The sequence below is a fragment of the Tachyglossus aculeatus genome, chromosome 1 (assembly GCF_015852505.1).
Source record: "Tachyglossus aculeatus isolate mTacAcu1 chromosome 1, mTacAcu1.pri, whole genome shotgun sequence".
In the NCBI taxonomy this organism is placed as follows: Eukaryota; Metazoa; Chordata; class Mammalia; order Monotremata; family Tachyglossidae; genus Tachyglossus; species Tachyglossus aculeatus.
Window position 1 is genome coordinate 18,532,403 of NC_052066.1, and position 15,146 is coordinate 18,547,548.

At 45.8% G+C, this 15,146-nt stretch overlaps 1 non-coding gene across 1 annotated transcript; it reads left to right on the forward strand.

Moving 5' to 3' along the window:
- Nucleotides 1-1,508: 1,508 nt before the first annotated feature.
- Nucleotides 1,509-1,651, forward strand: LOC119934115. The gene has a single exon (XR_005452863.1). It is a non-coding gene; the product is annotated as a small nucleolar RNA SNORA7 (small nucleolar RNA).
- The last annotated feature ends 13,495 nt before the right edge of the window (nt 1,652-15,146 follow it).

Here is a 15,146-nt window from a genome sequence, read left to right on the forward strand (position 1 = left end):
GTTAAGGCTGATAGCTTCACTGGTGCATGAACTGTGTCTAGTCTGATTACCTCAAATCCAGCCCAGCACTTAGTCCAGTGCATGGCACAAAGTAAGCACTTAACATATACCATTAAAAGGAAAAAAAAGGAAAGAAGAAGAAGGAAGAAAAAGAAGGAAGAAGACCCGTAGCCTTTCTCCTGCCAGCCCTGGCCACGTGGTTGGGAGATCAACCCTTCCACTGGGCACCAGGACTGAGTGGGCTTCCACATGAGCCACATTTGGGATTGGTGGAAGACATTTTTTCATCTCCCAGCAGGGGTTTGCCAAATCAAGTTGGAACTCTAGGTGCCTAACCCAGCCACAAAGAAGAGGAGCTCTAGGATTTGAAATATATTCTCAATCCTCCAATTGTAGCCAGATGGAAAGATCAGGGGACTGGGAATCAGAAGAACCAGGTTCTCAACTCATCCCTGCCATTGCCTTATGGGGTGCCCTTGGGCAAGTTCCTTAACTTCTCTGGGCCTCAATACCCTCATTTGTAAAATGGGGATTTTAGATTGTGAGCCCAGTGTGGGACAGGGACTGTGTCTGATCCGATAGCCTTCAATCAGTCATCAATTATATTTATTGAGTGCTTTCTGTGGGCAGAGCACTGAACTATGTGCTTGCGAGAGTACAATATAACAATAAACAGATTTGGTAGACATGTTCCCTTCTTCTCCCTTCCTTCCATTCTTCCTTCCTTCCTTCCTTCCTTCCTTCCTTCTTCCTTCTTTCCTTCTTTTCTTCCTTCTTTCCTTCCTTCCTTCATTCCTTCCTTCTTTCTTTCCTTCCTTCATTCCTCCCTTTCTTTCTTCTTTACTTTCTTTCTTCCTTCTTTCTTTTTTTCCTCCTTTAGTCTTCCTTTCTTTCTTCCTTCTTTCCTTCCTTCCTTTCTTTCTCCCCTCCTTTCTTCCTTCCTTCCTTAGCACTGTACTAAGTTCTTGGGAGAGTTACAATATAACAATATAACAGACACATTCCCTGCCCACAATGAGCTTGCAGTCTAGAGGGGGAGACAGACATTAATATAAATAAATAAAATGGCAGATAAGTACATAAGTACATAGAAGCCATGTGGTTTATAAGATAGAGCCTGGGAGTTAGAAGGACCTGGGTTCTAATCCCGACTCCACCACATCTGCTTTGTGACCTTGGACAAGTCATTTCACTTCTCTGTGCCTCTGTTACCTCATATGTAAAATGGGGATAAAAGTGTGAGCCCCATGTGGGACAGAGACTGTATCCAACCTAATTGGTATCTACCCCATTGCTTGGCACATAGTAAGTGCTTAAAAAATACTATTATCATTATTCCTAGTGCTGTGGAGTTGGGAGCAAGTCAGGGAGCAAGTAAATAAAGGGGGAGCAAGTCAGGGAGCAAGTAAATTAAGGGAGCAAGTCAGGATGATACAGAAATGAGTGGGAGAAAGCATTGAAGAAATGTGCACTCAGAGCCCCTATTAGGAGGGAGTGATGTTCCTATGGCCCTCTCAAGGTCGCGTCGCATCTGGAGAGTTTCTAGTACTCTACCAGTCTCGGCTATGGGAGGGAGAGTCAAGCAGAGGCCTACCTATTTCATTCCTAGTTTGGGCAGTGGCTAGAGAGTGGAAAGCAATCTGTTACAAGTCAAAGCTCACCTATGCTGGGCTGCAGTGGCATGGGAGAGAGCCGAGGGCAGACACTCACGTTTACTGCACGGAAGGTGGCAATGGTAAACCACTTCCGGATTTTTACCAAGAAAACTCTGTGGATCCACTACCAGAATGATTGCAGATGGAGAGTGGGGCGTTCGGGGAGAGATGTGGTGTCGCTTTGGGTCGGAAACGACTCGACGGCATAAGAAAAGATGTTCCTACAGAACTCTACATTCAGGAAAATTCACACTGTGGTGTCACTCCATGCAACACAGCACACGCCATGGAGCGCTGGATCCAAACTGCCTAACGTTGTTGGCGAACATTCCTAACTAGTGTTCAAGGCAAGGCGGTAGTGAAAACCAACATCGTGGCAGAGCCAGGTGAATGAAGATTTCTAGACTGTGAGCCCGCTTCTAGACTGTGAGCCCGCTGTTGGGTAGAGACTGTCTCTATATGTTGCCAACTTGTACTTCCCAAGCGCTTAGTACAGTGTTCTGCACACAGTAAGCTCTCAATGAATACAATTGAATGAATGAATGAATTCAGCTCCACAGGGATCCACAGCCTAAGGGCAGGAAATGTGTTTACCTGTTGTGTTGTATTCTCCCAACCACTTAGTATAGTGTTCCACACATAATAAGCACTCAACAAATCCCACTGCTTAATTGATTGAAAGAGGCTGATGGTGGACACACGGGGAGAGATAAAATGAAAAATAGAACAACCAAAAAAAAAAAAGGATGAGATGTGTTTACCTGTTTTGTTGTATTCTCCCAACCACTTAGCATAGTGTTCCGCACATAGTAAGCACTCAACAAATCCCACTGCTTAATTGATTGAAAGAGGCTGATGGTGGACACACGGGGAAAGATAAAATGAAAAATAGAACAACCAAAAAAAAAAAAGGGTGAGATGTGTTTACCTGTTTTGTTGTATTCTCCCAACCACTTAGCATAGTGTTCTGCACATAGTAAGCACTCAACAAATCCCACTGCTTAATTGATTGAAAGAGGCTGATGGTGGACGCACGGGGAAAGATAAAATGAAAAATAGAACAACCAAAAAAAAAAGGATGAGAAAAATAGAGGCAGCACGTAAGGACTGAAAGAGCATTTTCAGGCTTCTCACCACACCTCCAGTCTAATCCAGAAGTCAAGGGGCACAACAATCTCAACCTTCCATCCATCTATCAATCAGTGGTATTTATTGAGCACCTACTGTGGGCAGAACACCATACCAACTGTTTTGGAGAGTATACTAGAATTAGTAGACATGATCCCTGCCACCAAGGAGCTTACCACCTAGCAGGACATCTCAATGTTGGAAATACATGACTGCCACTGCATCTCCTGCTTACCAAGTTCCAGTGGAACAGGGGAAAATCCTGAAGTTTGTCTTGTGATGATCCTACTTGTCTGTTTACCCCAGAGTTTAGTACAGAGTCTGTCACATAATAACAACAAATACCATAAAAAATGATGATGGTGATGAGGATGAGGATGACGAGGATCCTGTACCCCACGTGGGACAGAAACTGTGTCTGATCTGATAACTGTGTATGTAGCCCGGCACTTAGCACATAGTAGGCACCAAATGAAGGTTATTATTATCACTATTAATGTAATATAGCCATAACATACAATATTTACAATAATAAAATGTCCTAACATTATTTTTATGAAGTAGTAATATAAAATCAATGATATTTATTGAGCGCTTGCTAGGTGCAGAGCACTGTACTAAGTACAATCCAACAGAATTAGCAGAGATGGTCCCAGTTTAGAGATGACCTCTATCTAGTTGCTAAGATTTCAAGAATGAAATTCTGCATGGATGAGTTGATGATAGTGCTTGTGATTTGCACATCATCACTCCTCTGTCACAATCAATCAATCATATTTATTGAGCGCTTACTGTGTGCAGAGCACTGTACTAAGCGCTTGGGAAGTACAAGTTGGCAACATATAGAGACGGTCCCTACCCAACAGTGGGCAACCTTGTCAATAACATTCCCACTGAGTCAAAGTGTTCAACAAGTGTGTAGGCAGGCACATTGTGACGTTCAGGCCAAAATTTCACATCCAGACCATTTACTCATCTCTGGACTCCAAGTTCTTTAAGGGCAGGGAATATGTCGAACAACTCTGTTATGTTGTACTCTCCCAAGCATTTACTGCGATGTTCTGCACACAGTAAACACTCAAGAAATATGATTGATTAATAATAATAATAGGAGGCCTTCCCAGACTGAGCCCCTTCCTTCCTCTCCCCCTCGTCCCCCTCTCCATCCCCCCCATCTTACCTCCTTCCCTTCCCCACAGCACCTGTATATATGTATATATGTTTGTACATATTTATTACTCTATTTATTTATTTATTTATTTATTTTGTACATATCTATTCTATTTATTTTATTTTGTTAGTATGTTTGGTTTTGTTCTCTGTCTCCCCCTTTTAGACTGTGAGCCCACTGTTGGGTAGGGACTGTCTCTATATGTTGCCAATTTGTACTTCCCAAGCGCTTAGTACAGTGCTCTGCACATAGTAAGCGCTCAATAAATACGATTGATGATGATGATGATAATAATAATGGCATTTATTAAGCACTTAATATGTGCAAAGCACTGTTCTAAGTGCTGGGGAGGCTACAGGGTGATCAGGTTGTCCCATGGGGGGCTCGCAGTCAATCCCCATTTTACAGATGAGGCAACTGAGGCACAGAGAAGTTAAGTGACTCGCCCAAAGTCAAACAGCTGACAGTTGGTGGAGCCGGGATTTGAACCCATGACCACTGACTCCAAAGCCCAGGCTCTTTCCACTGAGCCACGCTGCTTCTCTTGCTTCCTGATTGATCAACTGCTAAAGTTACCATGGCCTAGTTCTAAGGTGAACATTTTAAAGCCCTCTGTCACCTTGTCCCCTACAACCCTACCTTCCTGCTTTCCTACTACAATCAGCCCATATACTTTGCTCCTCTAATCCCAACCTACTAACTGTACCTCCATCTCATCCAATTTGCCGCCAACCTCTCGCCCCAGTCCTGCCTCTGGCCTGGAATATTTTCCCTCTTCATATCCAACAGATGATCACTCGCCCCAACTTCTAAACCCATTGACCCTTTTAGACCCTGGGTGAATGGGCAAACGGTCATTTGCAAGGCAGGTCAGATCATTTGAGAGAAGCAGTGTGGCTCAGTTGAAAGAGCACAGGCTTTGGAATCAGAGGTCACGGGTTTGAATCCTGACTCTGCCACATGTCTGCTGGGTGACCTTGGGCAAGTCACTTCACTTCTCCGAGCCTCAGTTACCTCATCTGTAAAATGGGGATTAAGACTGTGAGCCCCACGTGGGACAATTTGATCACCATGTATCCCCCCCAGCGCTTCGAACAGTGCTCTGCACATAGTAAGCGCTTAACAAATGCCATCAAAAAAAAAAGATCACTCATACTAATGAAATATTGTGGCTTAGTGGATAGAGCCTGAGCCCGGGAGTCGGAATGACTTGGTTTCTAATCCTGGCTCCATCGTTTGTCTGCTGCGTGACCTTGGGACAGTCACTTAACTTTTCTGTGCATCCGTTACCTCATCTCTAAAATGGAAGTTAAAACTGTGAGCTCGACGTGGGACATGGACTGTGTTCCACCTGATTAACTTGTATTCATTCAATCAATCAATCATATTTATCGAGCGCTTACTGTGTGCAGAGCACTGTACTAAGAGCTTGGGAAGTACAAATCGGGAACACATACAGACAGTCCCTACCCAACAACGAGCTCACAGTCTAGAAAGGGGAGACAGACAATGAAACAAAACAGGTAGAAAGGTGTTAATACCATCAGAATAGATAGAATTGTAGCTAATCATACGTCATTAATAAAATAAATAGAGTAATAAATCTGTACAAATATATACAAGTGCTGTGGGGAGGGGAAGGGAGTAGGGCAGAGGGAGGGAGCAGTCAGGATAGGATGAGTGATTGTACTAATGTGGTAGTGGTTTGGATGGAGAGGAAAGGGAGGATCTTGGCGATGTAATGGTAGTATTTGTTAAGTGCTTACTATGTGCAAAGCACTGTTCTAAGCGCTGGGGAGGATACAAGTTGATCAGGTTATCCCACTTGGGGCTCACAGTCTTAATCCCTGACCCCATTCCCTCTCATCTCATGAAATCTCTCCCTCCGTCCCTTCTCCCCTCGTTAACTTCCATCTTCAACTGCTCACTCTCCACTGGCTCCTTCCCCTCTGCCTTCAAACATGCCCATGTCTCTACAATCCTAAAAAAACCCTCTCTTGACCCCACCTCACCTTCTAGTTATCGCCCCATCTCCCTCCTACCATTCCTTTCCAAACTCCTTGAATGAGTCGTCTACACTCGCTGCCTAGAATTCCTCAATGCCAACTCTCTCCTCGACCCCCTCCAGTCTGGCTTCCATCTCCTACATTCCACGGAAACTGCCCTCTCAAAGGTCACCAATGACCTCCTGCTTGCCAAATCCAACGGCTCCTACTCTGTCCTAATCCTCCTCGACCTCTCAGCTGCCTTCGACACTGTGGACCACCCCCTTCTCCTCAACACGACCTTGGCTTCACAGACTCCGTCCTCTCCTGGTTCTCCTCTTATCTCTCCGGTCATTCATTCTCAGTCTCTTTTGCAGGCTCCTCCTCCCCCTCCCATCCCCTTACTGTGGGGGTTCCTCAAGGTTCATTTCTTGGTCCCCTTCTGTTCTCGATCTACACGCACTCCCTTGGTGACCTCATTCGCTTCCACGGCTTCAACTATCATCTCTACGCTGATGACACCCAGATCTACATCTCTGCTCCTGCTCTCTCCCCCTCTCTCCAGGCTCGCATCTCCTCCTGCCTTCAGGACATCTCCACCTGGATGTCTGCCCGCCACCTAAAACTCAACATGTCCAAGACAGAACTCCTTGTCTTCCCTCCCAAACCCTGCCCTCTCCCTGACTTTCCCATCATTGTTGACGACACTACCATCCTTCCCGTCTCACAAGCCCGCAAACTTGGTGTCATCCTCGACTCCGCTCTCTCGTTCAGCCCTCACATCCAAGCCATCACCAAAACCTGCCGGTCTCAGCTCCGCAACATTGCCAAGATCCGCCCTGTCCTCTCCAACCAAACCGCTACCCTGCTCGTTTAAGTTCTCATCCTATCCCATCTGGATTACTGTATCAGCCTCCTCCCCAATCTCCCATCCTCCTGTCTCTCCCCACTTCAATCCATACTTCACGCCGCTGCCCGGATCGTCTTTGTCCAGAAATGCTCTGGGCATGTTACTCCCCTCCTCAAAAGTCTCCAGTGGCTACCAATCAACCTACGCATCAGGCAGAAACTCCTCACCCTCGGCTTCAAGGCTGTCCGTCACCTCGTCTGCTCCTACCTCACCTCCCTTCTCTCCTTCTCCAGCCCAGCCCGCACCCTCCACTCCTCTGCCGTCTACCCCCGGCCCACGTCCTCCCCCGGGCCCGGAATGCCCTCCCTCCGCACATCCACCAAGCTAGCACTCTTCCTCCCTTCAAGGCCTTACTGAGAGCTCACATCCTCCAGGAGCTCTTCCCAGACTAAGCCCCCTCCTTCCTCTCCCCCTCCTCTGCCTCTCCATCCCCCCCGCCTTACCTCCTTCCCTTCCCCACAGCACCTCTCTCTCTCTCTCTCTCTCTCTCTCTCTATATATATATATATATATATATATGTTTGTACGTATTTATTACTCTATTCATTTATTTATTTTACTTGTACATATTTATTCTATTTATTTTATTCTGTTAATATGTTTGGTTTTGTTCTCTGTCTCCCCCTTCTAGACTGTGAGCCCACTGCTGGGTAGGGACCGTCTCTATATGTTGCCAACTTCTACTTCTCAAGTGCTTAGCACAGTGCTCTGCACACAGTAAGCGCTCAATAAATATGATTGATTGATTGATTGATTAATCCCCATTTTACAGATGAAGTAACTGGGGCACAGAAAAGTTAAGTGGCTTGCCCAAGGTCACACAGCTGACAAGTGGTGGAGCCAGGATTCGAACCCATGACCTCTGACTCCAAAGCCCGTGCTCTTTCCACTGAGCCACACAGCTTGTCTGTACACCAGCACTTAGTACAGTGCTGGGCACATAATAGTTGCTTACTAAATACGATTTAAAAATGTGACAAAAAGAAAGAATTTCAATCTATTCAAAATCCAAAACTCACCACTTGTAAGGTAACTATCATTTTCACGGTATTTGTTAAATGCTTAATAATAATAGGTATTCTTTAAGTGCTTCCTATGTGCCAGGCACTGTTTGTGTTGGACAAATTCTCCGTTCCACATAGGGCTCACAGTTTCAATCTCCATTTTACAGATGAGGTAACTGAGGCACAGAAAATTGAAGTGACTTGTCCTAGGACACACAGCAGACAAGTGGCGGAGCCAGGATTAGAATTCAGGTCCTTCTGACTTCCAAGCCCGTGCTCATCCATTAGGCCACACTGCTTCTCCATTGCTTACTTTGTTCTAAGCACTGTTCTAAGCACTGGGGTGGATGCAAGTTTAAAAAATGAAAAATTGTGGTATTTGTTAAGTGCTTAGTATATGCCAGGCCCTGTACTAAGCACTGCTTCTCCACGTTGGACACACAGTCATTATTTTTAAACCATCTCTACAGTTTGGTAAGACTCACATGCCCTGATATCTGAGGCTTCACAGGAATTTTGCAAGGTTACACCAAAAAATAACCCTCAGAAAAGGCTCGAACAAAGGAGAAAAATCAGCCGGAGTCTGTTCTCTTGGTATTTCATGAATTTAGTCAATGTGATGTATCTTTTGTGGAGAGAAAAAAGACCTTCCCAGTGCTAAGCAGGGGGTTGTCTCAAACACACACACAGACGGTCCTCAGCTTCAGCAACATCAATCATCATAAAATCCTTCTCCAGATCTGAAAGATGAAGTCATATATCTAAGTTTATAAATGAGGTCTGTGGAACCTGGGGTGCTTAAATAATAATAATAATAATAATCAATCAATCAATCGTATTTATTGAGCGCTTACTGTGTGCAGAGCACTGTACTAAGTGCTTTGAAAGTACAAGTTGGCAACATGTAGAGATGGTCCCTACCCAACAGTGGGCTCACAGTCTAGAAGGGGGAGACAGAGAACAAAACAAAACATATTAACAAAATAAAATAAATAGAATAGATATGTACAAGTAAAATAAATAAATAAATAGAGTAATAAATATGTACAAACATATATACAGGTGTACTATATATAGTACATATATACTATGTGCAAAGCATGTTCTAAGTGCTGGGGGGGATACAAGGTGTTCAAGTTGTCCCACGTGGGGCTCACAGTCTTCTGTTTGGTTTTGTTCTCTGTCTCCCCCTTTTAGACTGTGAGTTGGGTAGGGACTATCTCTATATGTTGCCAACTTGTACTTCACAAGTGCTTAGTACAGTGCTCTGCACACAGTAAGCGCTCAATAAATACAATTGCTTGATTGATCCCCATCCTACAGATGAGGTAACTGAGGCTCAGAGAAGTTAAATGACTTGCCCAAGGTCACACAGCAGACATGTGGCGGAGCCAGCATTCAAACCCATGACCTCTAACCCCAGAGCCCGTGCTCTTTCCACCGAGCCATGCTGCTTCTCAATCCACAGGGGCTGAGAATGAGGTGCTGAGCCTTGGTTATTCGTCTCTAGGGATGAACACCTGGAAAGAAAGCAGACGGCTTTGAATGAAGAGAGGGGGGATGACAAGAAACGCTCTGGGCATATTACTCCCCTCCTCAAAAATCTCCAGTGGCTACCAATCAATCTGCGCATCAGGCAGAAACTCCTCACCCTGGGCTTCAAGGCTGTCCATCCCCTCGCCCCCTCCTACCTCACCTCCCTTCTCTCCTTCTCCAGCCCAGCCCACACCCTCCGCTCCTCCGCCGCTAATCTCCTCACCGTACCTCGTTCTCGCCTGTCCCTCCATCGACCCCCGGCCCACGTCATCCCCCGGGCCTGAAATGCCCTCCCTCTGCCCATCCGCCAAGCTAGCTCTCTTCCTCCCTTCAAGGCCCTGCTGAGAGCTCACCTCCTCCAGTAGGCCTTCCCAGACTGAGCCCCTTCCTTCCTCTCCCCCTCGTCCCCATCTCCATCCCCCCCATTTTACCTCCTTCCCTTCCCCACAGCACCTGTATATATGTATATATGTTTGTACATATTTATTACTCTATTTATTTATTTATTTATTTTACTTGTACATATCTATTCTATTTATTTTATTTTGTTAGTATGTTTGGTTTTGTTCTCTGTCTCCCCCTTTTAGACTGTGAGCCCACTGTTGGGTAGGGACTGTCTCAATATGTTGCCAATTTGTACTTCCCAAGCGCTTAGTACAGTGCTCTGCACATAGCACTCAATAAATATGATTGATTGATTGATTGATTGATTGACAAAGAGGAAAGCCTGCCCTGACCCCTGGGGCCACTTTGGCCACTGAAATGGTCTCTATCTCTGTCACTCTTCAGTCCTCCAACCTTTAAACTGAGAGGAGATGATTGTGGAATTGCTTCAGGGCTTTCACCTCTGTTGCCTCAGTCTGGCCTACTGGAAAGAGCCCAGGCCTGGGACCAAAGAACCTAGGTCCTAATCCTGCCTCTGCCATTAGCCTGCTGAGTCACCATGGACAAGTGATTTATCTTCTCTGGGACTCGGTTTCCTCATCTGTAAGATGGGGATTCAATACCTGTTCTCCCTCCTACTTAAACCGCAAACCGTGTGTGGGACAGGGACCGTTTCTGACTGAATTATCCTTTATCTATCCCAGTGTTGAATACAGTGTTTGGGACATGGTAAGCACTTAACCATCCCCTCTCAGGGTGGCACCTGGAGAGTTTGCAGTACTCTACCAGTCTCAGCTACGGGAGGGAGAGTCAATCAGACTCATTCATTCTGTCCCGCCATCGAACCCCGGCCCACGTCATCCCCCGGGCCTGGAATGCCCTCCCTCTGCCCATCCGCCAAGCTAGCTCTCTTCCTCCCTTCAAGGCCCTGCTGAGAGCTCACCTCCTCCAGGAGGCCTTCCCAGACTGAGCCCCTTCCTTCCTCTCCCCCTCGTCCCTCTCTCCATCCCCCACATCTTACCTCCTTCCCTTCCCCACAGCACCTGTATATATGTATATATGTTTGTACATATTTATTACTCTATTTATTTATTTTATTTGTACATATCTATTCTATTTATTTTATTTTGTTAGTATGTTTGGTTTGTTCTCTGTCTCCCCCTTTTAGACTGTGAGTCCACTGTTGGGTAGGAAGTGTCTCTATATGTTACCAATTTGTACTTCCCAAGCGCTTAGTACAGTGCTCTGCACATAGTAAGAGCTCAATAAATACGATTGATGATGATGATGATGATTCATTCATCCAAGCGTATTTATTGAGTGCTTATTGAGTGAGTATTTATTGAGTGCATCTTCTTGTGGGAGAATCCCAAATCTACCTTTCCAGCCCCAACTTTTCTCTTTCCCTGAAGTATCACATTTCCTCATGATTCCTGGACGTCTCTACTGAATGTCCCACTGATGCCTCAAATTTCACAGGTCCAAAACCGAATGTGTGACTCTGGGCAAGTCACTTCTCTGGGCCTCAGTTACCTCATCTGTAAAATGGGGATGAAGACTGTGAGCCCCCCGTGGGACAACCTGATCACCTTGTAACCTCCCCAGCGCTTAGAACGGTGCTTTGCACATAGTAAACGCTTAATAAATGCTATCATTATTATTATTATTATTATTATTATTACTAGGAAAGTAAAAATCAGCAACAGAGGCAATCCCTGCCCACAATGGGCTCACAGTCTAGAAGGGGGGGGGTCAGACATCAAAACAAGTAAACAAGCATCAGTAGCATCATTATCTATTCCATTCCTAGCTTAGGCAGTGGCTAGAAAGTGCACGGCAATCTGCTACAAGTCAAAACCCACCCGTGCCGCGCAGCAGCGGCAGGGGAGAGAGTCGAGGGCGGAGACTCAAGTTTACAGCACAGAAACCCTTCCCCACAGTACCTGTATATATGTATATATGTTTGTACATATTTATTTCTCTATTTATTTATTTATTTTACTTGTACATATCTATTCATTTTATTTTGTTAGTATGTTTGGTTTTGTTCTCTGTCTCCCCCTTTTAGACTGTGAGCCCACTGTTGGGTAGGGACTGTCTCTATGTGTTGCCTATTTGTACTTCCCAAGCGCTTAGTACAGTGCTCTGCACATAGTAAGCACTCAATAAATACGATTGATGATGATGATGATGATGATGATGATGATGGTAAACCGCTTTGGTATTTTGACCAAGAAAACTCTCTGGATCCACTACCAGAACGATTGCAGATGGAGAGCGGGGCGTTCGGACGACTGCAGATGGAGAGCGGGACGTTCGGGGAGAGATGTGTCCGTGGTGCCGCTATGGGTGGGAAACGACGGCATAAGACAAGCACTTAGTGAACACAATTCTAATGATTGTGAGATGGGGCAACACAACCCTACCTGGATGACTAACCCTGGTTGACTTGAGAGCCAGGGCAGTGGCTGAGAGCTAGCTCTAGCTAGCTAGCTCTCTTCCTCCCTTCAAGGCCCTGCTGAGAGCTCACCTCCTCCAGGAGGCCTTCCCAGACTGAGCCCCTTCCTTCCTCTCCCCCTCGTCCCCCTCTCCATCCCCCCCATCTTGCCTCCTTCCCTTTCCCACAGCACCTGTATATATGTATGTATGTTTGTGCATATTTATTACTCTATTTATCTTACTCATACATATCATTTCTATGTATTTTATTTTGTTGGTATGTTTTGTTTTGTTGTCTGTCTCGCCCTTCTAGACTGTGAGCCCGCTGTTGGGTAGGGACTGTCTCTATATGTTGCCGACTTGTGCTTCCCAAGCGCTTAGTACAGTGCTCTGCACACAGTAAGCGCTCAATAAATGCGATTGATTGATTGATTGATTGATTGAGAGGGAGGGGATGTGGGCTAAGAGAGGGAGTTCCTCCTTACTGGAGACAGACCTCTAGGTGTGGCTGCTACCAGGCCCCAACTAGGCGCAGATCGGGAAGGGGCTGTGGTGGGGACCCAGAGAAGTCCTTTCACCACCAACCTCGCACCCACATCCTCCCTCCGGCCTGGAACGCCCTCCCTCCTCATAACCAACAGACAAATTACCCTCCTCCGCTTCAAAGCCTTACTGAAGGCACATCTCCAGAGAAGCAGTGTGGCTCAGTGGAAAGAGCCCGGGCTTTGGAGTCAGAGGGCATGGGTTCAAATCCCACCTCCGCCACTTGTCAGCTGTGTGACTTTGGGCAAGTCACTTCACTTCTCTGCGCCTCAGTTCCCTCATCTGTAAAATGGGGGTGAAGACTGTGAGCCCCCTCGTGGGACAACCTGATAATAATAATAATGTTGGCATTTGTTAAGCGCTTACTATGTGCAAAGCACTGTTCTAAGCTCTGGGGGGGGATACAAAGTGATCAGGTTGTCCCATGTGGGGTTCACAGTCTTAATCCCCATTTTACAGATGAGGTAACTGAGGCTCAGAGAAGTGAAGTGACTTGCCCAAGGTCACACAGCAGGCATGTGGTGGAGCCGGGATTCGAACCCATGACCTCTGACTCCAAAGCCCGTGCTCTTTCCACTGAGATCACCTTACAACCTCCTCAGAGCTTAGAACAGCGACACTCACACTTCTCATCGGTCAGCTGGGAGATGGCGAGAAATGCAATAAAATAGAAGGGAACATGGCAATGAGCCTCCTTACCCCTGCTTACTGTCAGAAAGAAAAAAAGGGGGGCTGCCAGTAACAATAATAATAATAATATTTTTCTTAGGTGTTTACTATGTGCCAAGTGCTGTGCTTTAGGGTCGATTCAAGACAAACAGGTTGGACACAGCCCCAGTTCCTCATAGACCTCACAGTCTAAGTATCAATCAATGATATTTATTAATGATGGCATTTATTAAGCGCTTACTATGTGCAAAGCACTGTTCTAAGCACTGGGGAGGTTACAAGGTGATCAGGTTGTCCCACAGGGGGCTCACAGTCTTCATCCCCATTTTACAGATGAGGTAACTGAGGCACAGAGAAATTAAGCGACTTGCCCAAAGTCACACAGCTGACAATTGGCGGAGCCGGGATTTGAACCCATGATCTCTGACTCCAAAACCCGGGCTCTTTCCACTGAGCCACGCTGCTTCTCAATTTATTGAGTGTTTACTGTGCGCAGAGCACTGTATTAAGAGCTTGGGAGAGAACAGTACAATAGAGTCGTGAGACAAGATCCCGGCCCACAAGGAGTTTACTGTCTATAGGAGAGAACAGGTATGGAGTGCCCATTTTTCAGATGAGGAAACTGAGGCCCAGATAAATTAAATGGCTTGTCCAAGGTCACACAGCAGGCAATTGACAGATTCAGGATTATAATAATAATGATAATTGTGGTATTTGTTAATCAATCAATCAATCAATCGTATTTATTGAGCGCTGACTGTGTGCAGAGCACTGTACTAAGCGCTTGGGAAGTACAAGTTGGCAACATATAGAGACAGTCCCTACCCACCAGTGGGCTCACAGTCTAAAAGGGGGAGACAGAGAACAAAACCAAACATACTAACAAAATAAATAGAATAGATATGTACAAGTAAAATAAATAAATAAATAAATACATAGAGTAATAAATATGTACAAACATATATACATATATACAGGTGCTGTGGAGAAGAGAAGGAGGTAAGATGGGGGGATGGAGAGGGGAACGAGGGGGAGAGGAAGGAAGGGTCTCAGTCTGGGAAGGCCTCCTGGAGGAAGTGTTAAGTGCCTACTATGTGCCATGTACTGTACTAAGTGCTGGGGTGGATTCAACCGTCTCTATATGTTGCCAACTTGTACTTCCCAAGCGCTTAGTCCAGTGCTCTGCACACAGTAAACACGCAATAAATACAATTGAATGAATGAATTCAAGCAAATTGGGTTGGACATAGTCCCTGTCCCACATGGGGCTCACAGTCTCAATCCCCATTTTACAGACGAAGTAACTGAGGCCCAGAGAAATAAAGTGACTTGCCCAAGGCCACACAGCAGAGAAGTGGCAGGCCCAGCATTGCAACCCATGGTCTTTTGATTCCCAGGCCCTTGCTCTAGCCGCCGCGCCAGTACTTGATACATAATAACTGTGGTATTTGTTAAGTACTTACTATGTGCCAGGCACTGTGCTAAGCACTGGGATTGATACCAATTAATGAGATTGGACACACCACTGGTTCCGCATGGGGCTCACACTCTTAATCTTTGTTAGTAAGTTTGGTTTTGTTCCTTGTCTCCCCCTTTTAGACTGTGAGCCCCCTGTTGGGTAGGGACTGTCTCTATATGTTGCCAACTTGTACTTCCCAAGCGCTTAGTACAGTGCTCTGCACACAGTAAGCACTCAATAAATACGATTGAATGAAATGAATG